Below are 14,615 nucleotides of genomic sequence, written 5' to 3' on the forward strand. Positions count from 1 at the left end.
TCTTAGTTTTTGCTGTGATTTCTGATAGTGGGATCTGGTTCGTACACAGTCTGAGAAAATATCAACATATTTCTGCTTTAACCCTTCATATTCTTGGTTTCCCTTGGGCTTCTTCACAAAAAGGGGAGTCACTCACACCTTGAAATTTGCTAATTCATTACCAACAGAGAACTGAATTCCTGGAACTAAGACTCTGTCAATCAGTCACACTGTAAATTCCTAAGTCTTCGGTTGTCATGCCAAACAAATCTTACATAGGGAACGCTACATTTCCGTGCATGTAGCCCAGAATTTATCACATTCTCAGGTAAGCACATCAGAAACAACAAACCGTTCCACGATCCCACCCCCACCACCCTCCCCCACCCCCAGCCCCGCTCCACTCCAGGAACGCCTCTAAACACTGACACGTTCCTCCGGTGTATTAATTAATTCCTGAAGGTATGTATAAACATATGCACAAACACGATAAATCAGCTTTTATCAAGATACCACTCAAATGAAAGTTAAGGCACCACTACAATATAAGTGAAATGAACAATCAGAAAGTTCACTCATCCCTTACGATCAGCGACCGGTTAGATCACGTATCTCTCAGAATTATAACTTCTTGTCATTTTCTCCCAGTTCGTTCAGCATAAACTTTACACACACAGGCGAATTCTTTCGAGATCAGGTACTAACTCAATTCCCAGCCACTGCCTGGGCTGTGCAACGTCCTGCTGCCCCTCGGTTTTTACTGGGGTTTCCTTTACGAACTTCATTAATGACACTGGCTTGCCTTCTTTTGCTGCATCTTTTCCCACAGTGCCTCTCTTTAACGACGAGTACTGAGACTTTTTGTGTCCGAATTTACCAAAGTGGAATCAAGTCAGGCCCTTCATCTCCTTCGCCCCCTCATGAATGTTTCTGTGGTAAACTCTTACCAGTGTTCGCGACTCTTGACTTTATAGTTGAGGATCACCTCCTGTCCCACCTTCCATCCCTCCCACGACAAGATTCTGCATGGAATGTTGTCTTATACACCAAAATATATTCATCACTTCCTGAAAGTTCTGTTCCACCAGGTGAATTCTTACCATCTCTGGAAGTGAGTTTTTAAACTCCACCATCAGAATAGTCTTTCCTGTAGCCTCATATGTCCAATCTATTTTCAAGGCACGCGTTGATCCATCAAAATGACAATGTTTAATTGTTTCGAACTCAACATAAGTCTGACCTGGTTCCTTCTTTATGTTTCTCAACTGCTATCTGTGTACTTCTGGTATCAATTCATAAGCACTTCAAATAACCTGTTTGACCTCTTTATAATCATTTGACTTCTCATCTGACAGCTCGCAAATATCTCCCAAGTTCTGCCTACCAGTATAGTCTGTAATAGCATTACCCACATGTCCTCTAATCACTCGAACTCCCTCGCCATTAGTTCAATGAAATAAATAAGAAATTCAACATTTTTCTCAAAAATGTGGCAGAGGTTCGACATAGTTGTATACATTACTACGTTCTGTTTTCAGTCCTCCCTGTTAATTTGACTTTGCTGACTAAGTGTCAAACTCTCATGTTCAAACTCTCTCTCTCTTTCTCGCTGTCTCTCTTTTTCTCTCGCTTTCTACTTTCTCTTTTATCTCTCCCTTCCTTCTATCTATTTGCTCAGGCAAGCACCATTTTTCTCTCTCTTTCCCTCTCTCTTTCTCTTTCTCTGACTCTCTATCTACCCTCTATCTTCCCATTTCTTCTTTTTCTCTTCCTTTGTTTATCTTCTAGTTTAATTTCCCTCAGGTGTATTGCAATTTTTGTACCTCTACTGCACTTTCTTCGTTCTCTGACACATAAGTGTTTGAATAAATCCCTTACACTTCCTGTTTTTCTTTTCTCCTTGGTTAAACCCAAATCTAACTTAGTTGGTAATTCTAAACCTGTGGCTTGTTCTTTCCTTCTGAACATTCCCAGCAAATTTGAGAATCATATGTGAATCTCAGATGGTATTCAGCAATTTTAAGGGCTACTTCTCGCACTTCTAATTTAATCAACCACAAGTCACCAAAGTTAAACAAATCGTCTCACCGATGTTTTATTTTAAGATCTAGGACATTAACCTGTAAGTGTTTAAATCTATTGGGCTTTTTTCAAAAGCCAAATCTATTCAAATCTGTCTAAATGTCAGACTGAACCTGTCAAAACCTGTTCAGAGCATGAATCCAAGAGCCAAAATCTACAAATTACCCCCAAACTGTTATGACACGGCGTAAACCCCTCTGCGGACTTACACACGCAACACAGGAATGGTTCATCCCGTGCTGTAATCTGTTCAAAATAGGGAGGCAACGAATTATCCTCTAAATCACTTTTTAAAACAAAACTGAACATGGTTAGTTGTTTTAAGTCATTAGGTAGTATTAGCTACCAACTATTTTATAAGTCCTTCGTCTGAAACTTATCTTTTAACTCCCTGTGTACAATACGAGTCTGATTATTTTAAAAATCTGATTACGACTTGCTGAAAAATAATCAATTTGAATAACCAGTCAACGTGGCGAGTGTCATCAGTCGATTTTAATCTGCAGATTGTTAATCCCAGTCGGGTTCCATGTTTTTCTGTGCGAAATACTTCTCCAGACAGATACCTCTCAGAGACCCCTTACTCGCAGCCGACATTTCATGGTCTTTTGGCAATTATCTTTGTCACGCTGACCATCTGTTCAAAATATCTGTTTACACTCCAAGTAACAGATCATTACTTATGTTTTAATATTATCAGAATACTCAATTGAAAAGTGATTAACGTTTGGTGTCTTGGGGTATAATGTAAACTGATTGGACGAAACTGAATTTGTGTTTGTCTCAACATAATCCAGCTCCTCAAGCCGTTTCGAAGAAATGTTACAATGTTACCTTCTGCCGGACTTTTTGTGGTTCTTTCAGTCCTTGCTAGCTTTTCAACTCTCTTAAAGGAACAGCCCGCATCCACCTTCATAACACAAGTCTGAAGTGATTTTTGATGTCCTGTACATCTATATGACAGTGTAAACAATTCATCTCATGCATTCTGTGAATGACGATGTAAATTTCAAAATATTTCGGTTACATATGACGTTTGAATTAAGTTCCAGCTGACATCAAATGAAAACAAACAACCTTGCAAACTAGAAATTTGACACACATGCAGGGAGTGCTCGGTAAAATCAGCGCCTGTGACTGTATCCATGCTTCAGATCTTTTCTTTACAAGGTACCAAGGAATATCTGGTGATCCTGAAACCTTTAAACGTTTGGCAGCACTAAGAACAGGCTGGAAATGTAACGATGACCACGGCTCTAAATCGCAGTCTGAAGCAATTTATATTTACTCAGTCTAAACTATATTTATTCAATAACATGGAAAAGTAATGTGCAGTGTTCTATTCACAAAATCCTGTCCACAGAAAAAGCCGTCTAATTCTGAACTGACTGATCACTGTGCAATACCAGCTCTGTCAGGTCGGAAGGATAGTGATAATAAATTTTATATTAATTGCAATTCAGTTATAATTAGTAAATATGATGGATCGTACCAGATTATGCGAACAAGGTACACTAATAATTTTATTGCAGTATTCCGATTATAATCATTTAACATTATCCAAAGCCCTGATTTTCATACATTTAGTGAGGCTTGGATTCTAGACTGAGGGGGATTTCAATTATATGAACCAATTGCCAAACCTGAAATTTTTTATCCTCCCAGATGCCAACAAAATGTCCCACAATGATAATTCAAGTATTTCTTGCTATTTCTCATTTCACATTCAATTTCAACGCTGTGTTCTTCACCAAGTCTCGATCCTGCATCGTGAAGAAAATGCGTGTCAATTTATCCTTTTGCCATCTTGCCAGGCCATCTGAGCTCATTAATGATTTCCGATCCGATCACAAGAGCTACCACGTTCTCTAATAACGCTCTACGTTCCATTGTAAATGGAAGTGAGGACAATTCTCTCTCTGCTCTTTATTTGAAGATTGGTCTATCTTCATTTAGATATTTGCACAGGCACATAATACACAGCCATTTGGTCAACTTACAATGTATGAATTGAATTCTAGATTATATATTTCCCTGGAAGATTTTCTTCAGCATTTAATTTCAGTTGTGTGTTTATAACTGTGCAGCCTGTGACAATGATTTACCTGAACTTAAGGCTATATCAACGGCTGAACAATGCATGTTCTTTCACAACCTTGCCGTCGTGACGTTTTCTGCTCACTGAGGAAGTTATTATAATGCCCCATTCAGCCAACTGCATTTGTAACCGTTCTTGCAAACTGTGAACTACATGCAATAACATGCTTGGGACTCAGCATGTAAGCAGTAAATGTCTCCAGTGCACTCTCCTGGACGTGTGGGCATTTGGAACGGGGGCGCAGGACGTTCGTGAGCCTGAGGGAGTTTTGGGTAAAGTGGATGGAGAGGAGAAGCGTGTCAAGAGTGCGTGGTGCTGGAAAGGCGCAGCAGGTCATGCAGTAATCGAGGAGCAGGACAAGTTTTAGGCAGGAGCCCTTCATCAGGAATGAGGCTGGGAGCCTCGGGTGTAGAGAGATAAAGTCGGGGTGGGGGTAAGGGGTAATGCAGCTGACATTGCAACAGATGGATGGAAGTGAGGTTGATGGTGATAGGTCAGAGAGGACGGTGTAGCAGATACGTGGGAATGAAGATTGACAGGAGAGATATGACTTATGGACGGTTCTGAGCTGTAAGATCGGAACTGGGGTAAAATGGGGGATGGGAAATGAGGAAAATGATGCAGTCCACATCAATACCCTGGCGTTGAAGGTTCCCGAGGCTGAAGATGAGGCGTTGTTCCGTCAGGCGTGGGATCGTAAGGTAGTGGCAATAGAGGCGTCCCAGTGTCTGCAAGTGGGAAGGAGAGTTGAAATGTATGACCAGGGGGCGGTGCAGTTGATTGGTGCGGGTGTCCCGGCGAAGATCTCTGAAGCGCTCTGCCAGAAAGCGTCCAGTCTCCCCAGTGTATAGGAGACCGCATTGTGAGCTACAGATACAGTAAATGACATGTGTGGAAGCTCTGGTGAAACGTTGATGGGCATGGAAGGCTTCTTGGGGTCTTGGGCGGAGGTGAGGGGGTAGGAGTGGGCGCAGGTTTTACAATTCCTATGGTGGTAGGGGAAGGTGCCAGGAGGTGAGGGCGGTTTTTTTACAAAGCGTGAACCTAATATGGTAGTCGTGGAGGAAACGGTCTTTGCGGAAAACAGATAGGGAAGTGGAGGGAAATACATCACTGGTGATGGGCATCATTTGTAGATGGCAGAAATGTCGGCGGATGTTACAATTTATGCAGAGGTTGGAGAGGGGTCGCAGTAAAACAATGGTGTAGGATTGCACGGGCAGGAAGGGGAGTGCAATAGTGAGATGACGAGGCAGGAATACTGCCAGGTTCTGGCCATTCACTATCGAAAGAGATACTGCTTTAGATCCTCTTCCATTGCCAATAGGCTGTCGAGGGAAGGAGGAGCAACAACGGTCAATCAAGATCGATGATCATGTAAGTTTCTGCTGGACGGTGGAAAGGGAAGAAGTGTCGTAAGACATGATCCAAATATTCGGAAGCCCTGAGGTTATTAAGCCCCTACTAGTTGGTTCAGGGAAAAGGTGAACAGCCAATACTCAAGGGGTACATTCACACCAACAAAGTGTGTATAACATCAGGGACACGGCTCTCAAAGCAGACGGTTTGGTCTCAGGCAGCAAGCACAGCAGTTGCATCCCAAAAGCAGTGATGTCAGGATTACTCAGGATTATTACTTCTCATTTCCCATCCAAAATATTCTCCCAAAAGTATTCAAGTGAACGTGCCTTCCCAACATTTCCAGACACAACATTCCACCACGTAACTACTGGCTGGATGAGAAAGTTATTCTCTCAACAACATCCGTTGAAAATAATTATAAAACTGAGCCATGTCACTCACTGGCCTTTTAAAGAAAGGTAGACAATGTTTTAATGGCTATTCTGTGCTAAGAATTCATAGTCTTGAAATCCTATATCTAAACCTCTCTTGCCTTCCGCTCTCCCCTCCAAATTTAGTACTCCCATTTTAAAAACTCGCTTTCGAAGCGATCTGTGAACCACCCGCTGCACTCTCTCCCAACATATTTCCAACAACGTGCTGCCCAGAACTGTACACAGGACACCCAGAAGGATGGATTAGTGTGGACGGTAAGGGCGAGGCAATAATCTAGTTTGATAACCAATCTGCACACAACGGTAGTGAGTGTGATGTGCGAGTGATTACTGACAAACTGTAAAGGCAGGCAAAAGAACATAAATAACATTTTACAACAGGCAGAAAGACTGAACTATTGGTGCTGTTCCTCAATGTGAGTTCGAAGCAAATATATAATCACTTTTTATTCTGCTTCAATGTCGTTGTGATACGTTGCCGGGTAAGTGCATTTTTAATTTTGCAGAATGTTGTTCGATCCAGCCATGCCACACATAAAAGCAAGCTTTCTGAAAGACGTAGGATTGGACAAAATGCAGACATGTCAGGAAAATGCAGAACTGATTTGAGAGACATAAGCCATCAGTAAAACGTTATGGTGTTGACGACACTGTAAAGGTAAGACGGGGCTGGGAGGTGCCATGACGTCGTAGAAATAAGCACTCCAAATGACGCAAAGAGATCGAAAGGTCAAGTCAACTGGGACTTTGAAGCAATTCACCCACTCATCTGCACATGTGGTATCGACGTCATCGGGCACTATTTTCACCATTGGTTACCAATTTGCGTGAACATTTAACCAGCGTCTTACCCTTTAGGTGAACACGCTGGAATCACGGTGACAAGGTTGAGATGATGCACAGTTTTATCCCTGAACTATTATGGGGGTGAATGCAGTGACAAAAAATGAGGAGGGATCCGAATTAAGTGCAGACAATTAGTCAGTCTGGTTATGACCTCAGTGAATATCAGTCATCACAGGTTTGAGTTCGAGGAGCATGGAAGGGAATAGTGCTTTTCTGGGGTCTTGGGTGATGGGCAACTTGGCGGGAAGGCACAATAAGTGGGAGAGGGTGAAGAAGGTCTCTATTCTTGGCTCCTATTGTTGAAAGGTCAAGCTCAAATGAATAGAGAATTGTTCAAAGGGTCCCAGAGGTATACAGCATCGAAACAGATGCTTCGGTCCCTCGTGTCCATGTGAACATTGTTTACGAAATGGAAGCAATTCCCTTTACCTGCAGTTTTCCCATATCATTTTATTTTAAAGACAGATTTTCTTTGATTGGAAACGGTTAAAGTTCCCTTTCAGGCTGCGGCCCATACATATTCCATATTCGACAAAACGACTGGCAGTGAATTTGTGCAAACTTCCTTCACACTGGATGGGGTTTCTATGAACGAAACTCAGGAGGAAAGTCATCATTTTCACCGATACATCCACCTATACGTCTACAGACCAGCCAAGGACAGAATTGCAGTTCCTGTAAGCAAATCCACAAAGGTGACATTAATGGAAGCAAAACTCTCTCGTCAACCACACAGAGCAAGCACCACGCTGTTTTCCTGGATGTGAGCAACAATCTATTCACACCTGCCAGCACCCGGCCCATATGCCCCCAAGCCCTTCCTATTCATGTACCATGGAAATGCCTCTAAAATGATGCAATTGCACCAGCCTCCACACTTCCTCTGGCAGCTCATTCCATACACATACCAATGCTCTTACCGTCCACCCGATCTAACCCTCTGATTAATTTATACGTCTCAATAAGTCACCTCTCAAACTGTTTCTCTCTGACGAAAACAGCCTCAAATCCCTCAGCCTTTCCCAGTAAGACCTTCCCTCCATACCAGGCAGCATCCTGGTAAATGTTCTCTGAACCCTCTCTGTAACTTCCACATCCATCTGCTAACCAGAACTGTAAGCAATTCTGCAATTTGCAGCCTCACCAGAGATCTGTACACCTGCAGTATCACCTCATGGCTGTGAAACGCAGTCCCTCTCATAATAAAAGCTACCACACCGTATGCCTTCTGAGCTACCCCCTTAACCTGGGTGGCTACGCCCTTGGGCAAACGTTCATGGAAACTGTGATCCCTCTACTCATCTAAACTACCAAGCATCGTACCATTAGCACAGTTACCTGCATTTGTGTTACTTCATCCTTCAGCACTATCCACAACTCTAACGATCACAAGGTCTTCCACAACTTTATTAACTCATGATACTATGCCCTCTTTGAGGTCATTCATGAAAACAATGAAAATCAACTGTTGCTGCAAAGCAGATCATTGCCGTGCACACTAGTAGCTGAACTCCAGGATGAACATTTCCCATCAACCACATTCTGTGTCTCTTGCAGCTAGCCAATTTCTGATTCAAACTGCCCGATCACCATCAAAGCCTCGCCTCCGCATTTTATGCAATAGCCATGGTAGCGAATTTGCCAAACGCCTTTCTGAAATCCATATCCACCACATCAGTCGCCTTACCATCATCCAACTTTTCGGTCACTTGCTCAAAGAACCCAATAAGTTTGGTGAGGCACGACCTCTACTTCACAAAATCGTATTGCCTATCTCTTATCAATTTATTCATTTCTCGATGATTGTAAATAATATCTCTTACAATCCTTTCCAAGACTTTACCCACAGCCGAAATAAGGCGCACTGCTCTCTAATTGCTATGGTTGTCTCTATTACCCTTCTTGAACAAGGGAACAACATTTGCAATCCTCCAATCTTCTGGCACTAATTCTACAGACAATGACGATGTAAAGATCAAAGTCAAAGGCTCTGCACTCTCCTTCCTGGCTTCCCAGGGAATCCTGGGATCAATCTCATTCGGTCCGGCGGACATTCTGGTTTTCACAGTATCTAAATTTGCTAACACCTCCTCCTTGAGAACCTCAATCCCTTTTTGTCTATTCACCTATATCGCAGTTTCCTCCATGACAACATGTTTCCTGAGGAGACATATTCATTTAGCTCTTCGCCAATCTCCTTTGACTCCACCCAAAACTACCTAATACTATCCTTGATTGACCCTAATCTTATTCTCGCTATTCTTTACACCGATATACCTTTCGACAACCGTGCACTTTTCCTTTCTCGAATCAGCCAACGACATCTCATGTCCCCTCTTGGCTCTTCTTACTTTTCTGATTCGGAATTTCCTTACTAACATTTAACTCTCAAGCGCTGGAACTGAGCCTTCACGTCTCATTCTAAAATAAAATTTCTCATTCCTCTGGACAACATACTCAACTCCTTTAAAAAGCATGGCTCCCTCTCTGTACAGCTTCCTCCCTGAGGTAATGTTCTTAGGTATTAACATATTTATCCTTCGATCGACTTGTCTAGTTTAATTAGAAGCCTCGCTCAATTTCATCTCCAATTTAATAAGGAAGACTAGCGATCGGTCTTTAATGATTCCTCTTCCACTTGGTGTAACACTAACTCTTCATATCCACGAGTAAAACACAGGAACAGGAGAAGACCATTCAAATCCTGGAACCTCTCTCACCTTTCAACAGTATCATTTGCTGCCGAGCAGCACATGTCTGCACTTAGGCCTCCTTTAACGAGAAGAATTCTCTGATATTTCAATCTGAAATTTTATGGAGCGTCCACAGTGGTTTGTGCAAGTCAATTCTATAACATCTACACACCCAGCTTTCCTGTTTGTGTGCATGTTTGTGTGTGTGTGTGTCTGTGTTAGTGCGAGTGAGTGTGTATGTGCTGGTGCTTCTCTGTGTGTATATGGCATGCGTGAGTGTCCATGTTCGTGTGAGTGTGTGTGTGATTGAGAGTGTAAGTATGAAACTGCATGTCGGTTGGATTCAGAGTGCGTGCACGAATGAGTTGTGTATGAGTGTGTAAGAGTGAGTTGTGTGTGTCTGCGAGTGTGTGTATCTGAGTGCGCGTGAGAGAGCGTGGGTTTAAGGAGAGGACGTGAGAGCGTGTGTGTGTGTTTGTGTGTGCGTGTAGGGGAGTTGTGGCTGGGGGTATTCTTTACCATAAGGGACAGCGCCAAACTCTCAGGCTCTGCCTCAGCAGGAAACTGCAATGGAATGACTGACCTTCTCGTGCACACTCTGTGACTGATACAGAGGTTGAGAAGAGAAAGTTCCTAAAAGTGAAGGAGCAGAGAGCAGTCAGCGAAATTTGGCCCACTGACTCTCTGCATTTCCTTAATTGAATTGCGAGATCACCTTCTCTCTCTCTCTCGCTCGCTCTTTCTCTGACGTACACAGAGCGATGAAATTGGAGGACTGCAATTGCTAGCCATCAGAGTCAAATAGCGTGATGAATGACCACTCTGTGATACTCACCCCACACAGATCGTAAGTGCCCGGAATCTTCACGGCTTTCGTGATCAACCTCATGTGCTCTTTGATAAAATCCATGCACTGTCAGAACAAGATGTGGACAAGAGAGAAAAGTGTTCAGCTGATTACATGCAGATGCATTTGAATATTCGAATTGTAACAGTCTTCCCCACTTCCACGACGAGTTCGCTGCACACACGCACCGCCCTTTGTATGAAAAGGTCACCCCTCTCTTCTCATTTAAGTCTTTTGCCACCTACCTTATCATTACGCTGGCTGGTTTTTAGACCATCCAACTAATAGAGATGACAACGGCAATTTGCCTCATCTGTGCGCCGTATGATTTACTACATTTCTTTATGGTACCCACTCATCCTCTTAAACTCCAGGAAAGAAAACTTCCCAACCTTCCCAGTCTCGCGTTATAACTCATACCTTCCAGTCTCGGTAACAGCCTTGTAAATCTTTCCTTGCTCCTTTTCAAAATTAATATTATCCTTCCTGCAGCAGAGTGAGCAGAATAATGCACAGTTTACGAAAAGTGGTCTCACCAAACTCTCATTCAGCTCTAACATGACATCTTATCTCCTGTGTTCAATGCTCTGACAAATGTAGGGACGTAGCACGAAAAATGCATTTTCATCACCTTGACGACCTGTGACGTCACTTCAAGTAAATATATACCTGTACCCCTTGGTCTCTCTGTTCGACAACATTCCCCAGACACTAGCACAAACTGTGTAAGTCCACCCTGGATTGTCTTGCCAACACCTCACGTCCCAACCTGTTTAGCGTTTGCTCATTATCAATCCCTCCATACAAAAAGATCATCCTGGTGTACCTTCCCTGAAATGCCTTCAAGGAAACGATATATTTCCTTAAATAAGCACATTTTCCTCCAGTTATATTTTTTTTTCCCAGCACCTTCCATCTCATTCTTACTGAAACTCACCACCAAATTGGACTCATGAGGCAGCGAGTTGCAGACTTCCTGCTGCAGTGTTTCCATGTCTGCACCTTCCTTCCATTGCGACTGGAGCTTTAGGGAGATGTTCTCACACAGGTGACATGACATTGTGGCCCAAACTAAAATTCAGAGACATGGGAGAGATTCTGATTAAATAGGGAATATTTCCCTGAAGACAATGAATGAACCAGTTTTCAACTTTTAGTTGAGTGTGGAGTTGGGGCGACGGACAATTTTTTTAAAAAGAGATTCAGAGTAAAGAGCACAAAAGTAGTCTCTCGCTGTATATCTTCGGGAGTGCGTGCAATTTCAAGACCCGTGGAGAAGATACAGTGAAATTGCTCTAGAAACTCAGCAACTCTGGAAGCAGCTGTGGAGTCAGAGAATGTACGGTCAATGTTTCGGGTCCACTGTAACCCTCTTCAGAACACATTTCTTCCTGCACAGAGCAATCGAGTCATTTTACAAGCATTTCCAATAACTCTTCCATAATGACATGCATCAATGAGCGTTGGCCGTGACTGGTTAATCAGATTAACCGAATTGAGGCTGATGGAAAGAGAACTGGATTGAGAAGGGCAACATTGGGCAGCAAGGTCCGTCATAAAGATTTCAGATGTAGTTTTCGCCTTTATCTCTCTCTCCCTCTCTTCCGAGCTAACTTTAAAGGTATGCTCAGATGTGGAAGAATTACAGATTTGCTTGTTGACTGTAGAGAAGTGAGTAGGAGGATCCAGAAGGATAGGACAATCCAGGATTGCATAGAGGTGTAATATCATTCCCCAAAGTTACCATCTAAATAATGACAATGTCTTGTGGTGATTTTTCAGTATGGAACACTCAGACCAGAATGGTCAGGATTCTTTGTGCCATTTGAACTGATGTGTTTCTTGTATCTCCTGCATAAGGACACAACTGGCCACAGGAACTGTGGCTGCCCGGGACTCAACAGATTCTGGACTGGAAAATCTTCCAGAGAGACTGGTCAGGTCTGAATGAGAATTTGCTTACTGAAATGCTGTTGGTAAAACCGCGCCATAAAGGGATATATTATCTCTCCCAGATGTGGAATCAGGATAGCTGTTAGGCACAGTTCTCATTATCCCTTATGTCGAAAGAAATACAAGAGTGCTTGTCACTATTGACTGCATTGTCGACAGCTTTGACAAGGATTCAGATCAATGACATTTGTGTCAGTTATGAACTATTAACTCAGCTTTCTTTTTCTGCGGATGATACGAGACCAGCTGACTTTATAAAACAGTTTTGGTTGTTATTAATTCCCAGCAGCGTAAAGGGAGCCCATTTGGTGCGTCACACCTGCCGCAGTGCATCCCCCAGTTTCCCTGTCACCCTGCATTTTCGGAAACACACATAATCTGCACATCCTTGGACTGTCAGAGGAAACCAGAGCACCTAATGGAACCGAAGCTGACACAGGGGAGAGTCCATGCAATCAGTTGCCGATGGTGAAATTGAAACCGTTCCTTGAAGCTGTCCTGGAGCAGTACTAACTACTGGGCCGCCCTGCGTTGACGACTTTCAGAATCCACAGTATATCCCCTCATGGGTAATGCAGGGCCCGGTTGTGGAGTGGATCCCTCGCCCTGTCCCATTCTGACACGGCCTCCGATCACTCACTTCCTCAGCATAAGGGCAAATTTGTCGATAGCCCCGTTTAAATAGATGAGTTCCAATTAAATCTAAATCGATTTCTCTCTAACCACGCAACCGAGGAAGCTTTCTGAGCTCTCTCAGAATTTCGCATTTTATGAATACAAACATCTAAGCATCTTATAGAACCGATAAATTAATGCAACTTTCCCATCGCTGTCACTGAGCAGGGAACATTTCAGATTACACTTTGAGCAGCAAAAGAGCGGTGAATTCCCATCAGCATCAGAGCAGTTGGAAGCGACAACCGCTGTTTGTCACGGCGTTTCCGAGACACCTACTCAGCGTTCCTTTTCTCTGTCAACGTACAAAAGAGGAAAATGTTGCAAAGAAGTCAGAATCTTACCTGGAGATATGCAGAAAAGGAGGAGGAGCTCAAAGAGAGCCATCGCTGTTTTCTGACTATCGAAACCACATGAACTGCTGTTTTTATACAACAGGCAATAGCCCTGAACAAAGGGTTCATTGTCCAATGACAGAATAGCGAGCATAGCAAAACAGGTGAGGCACCCAATAGGAGCGCTGCTTTTTGTCCAAGACAACCGTCCCTGACACCGACAGATTCATCTACGTTTGTCCGGGTTGAACATTGAGCCACATTTCCTCATTGCCTAGAAAGTAAGATCATAAATTCTCGAAGAAAGAGAGAGTGAAGCAGAGTTCCCGTTTGGATATGGTGTGCATTTCCCTCAAGGGGCGTACCATGTTCCAAAAAAAGACCAAACAACGATCCCATCCAGGAAGTCGCTTACGGATCTGAAGACAGCGAGGTGACTGATCCCGAGAACTGGCTGTTCCTACTATCAGTGACTGGCAATGACTTGGGTTTGGAGAGTTGGTACATTGAAGGAAACACCGTGCACCCATCTTCATTTCGCATACGTACTCATTGTGGTGGAGGGGCGGTGTGTTGGTCATTCAACCAGACATATACATGGACTGTTTAGCTAGAATGGCAGTGTGCGCAGTGTTAGCAAACATGGTAAGAATGGCTGCGAAAAAGCAAAAGGACAGGACTTCAGAGGAAACTGGACATTTTGCTCTATAAAATGCTGGAAGCAGCTCTGAAGAGTTCCAATTTATAATCCCCTGGTTTTAATGCGGACTGTGATTAACAATGCCAAATTATAATGTGGGTTTAGCAGTTCACTGCTGTTTATTCAGTGTCAGTCCAATGATCTGGAGACATCGAGGCCATTACCTTTGGCTTCAGTCTAGCTGGAGCTGAAACAACGGGAATCGTTGCCTGCAAGTCTGTTTCTGAGTGAGGCTGCTTGCTGGAGCAGTGCAGCTGGCGTTGGCTGCGGTGGTTCGGATCTGCCGAAGGACATAAGCAATGCAACAGCGCTCAACGTGCATGGCCTAGTAAGGCACTGCGGGATTAAACCTCTATCACTCAGCGTTAAGTCATTCGCATGAGTGACAGCAAATTGAGCAAATTGTCGAGCAGAATTGCTAACAGATGTTTCGATGATCCCTATCCATTTGCATTGTCATCTGTTTGCAAAATTTTATTCAGCGAGTGAATTACGTTTCTAACCAGCAATGAGATCCAGAGAACAAGGTGAAAATATTCATGGGAGATGCTACTGCGTGAATTCACATTGGCAACGATAGCATCAAATTCGTTCAAATCTCCCCCACCCCC

General features: G+C 43.3%; 1 long non-coding RNA gene across 1 annotated transcript; it reads right to left on the reverse strand.

The window, feature by feature from the left end:
• Window positions 1–6,182: 6,182 nt before the first annotated feature.
• Window positions 6,183–13,341, reverse strand: LOC122546117 (uncharacterized). The gene is made up of 4 exons (XR_015753384.1): window positions 13,314–13,341; window positions 11,279–11,412; window positions 10,330–10,407; window positions 6,183–7,476 (listed from the first exon to the last, which is right to left on the reverse strand). It is a non-coding gene; the product is annotated as an uncharacterized LOC122546117 (long non-coding RNA).
• Window positions 13,342–14,615: the final 1,274 nt, after the last annotated feature.

The sequence above is a fragment of the Chiloscyllium plagiosum genome, unplaced genomic scaffold (assembly GCF_037043375.1).
Source record: "Chiloscyllium plagiosum isolate Xiang-an unplaced genomic scaffold, Cpla_swu_hap1 HiC_scaffold_37, whole genome shotgun sequence".
Classification (NCBI taxonomy): Eukaryota; Metazoa; Chordata; class Chondrichthyes; order Orectolobiformes; family Hemiscylliidae; genus Chiloscyllium; species Chiloscyllium plagiosum.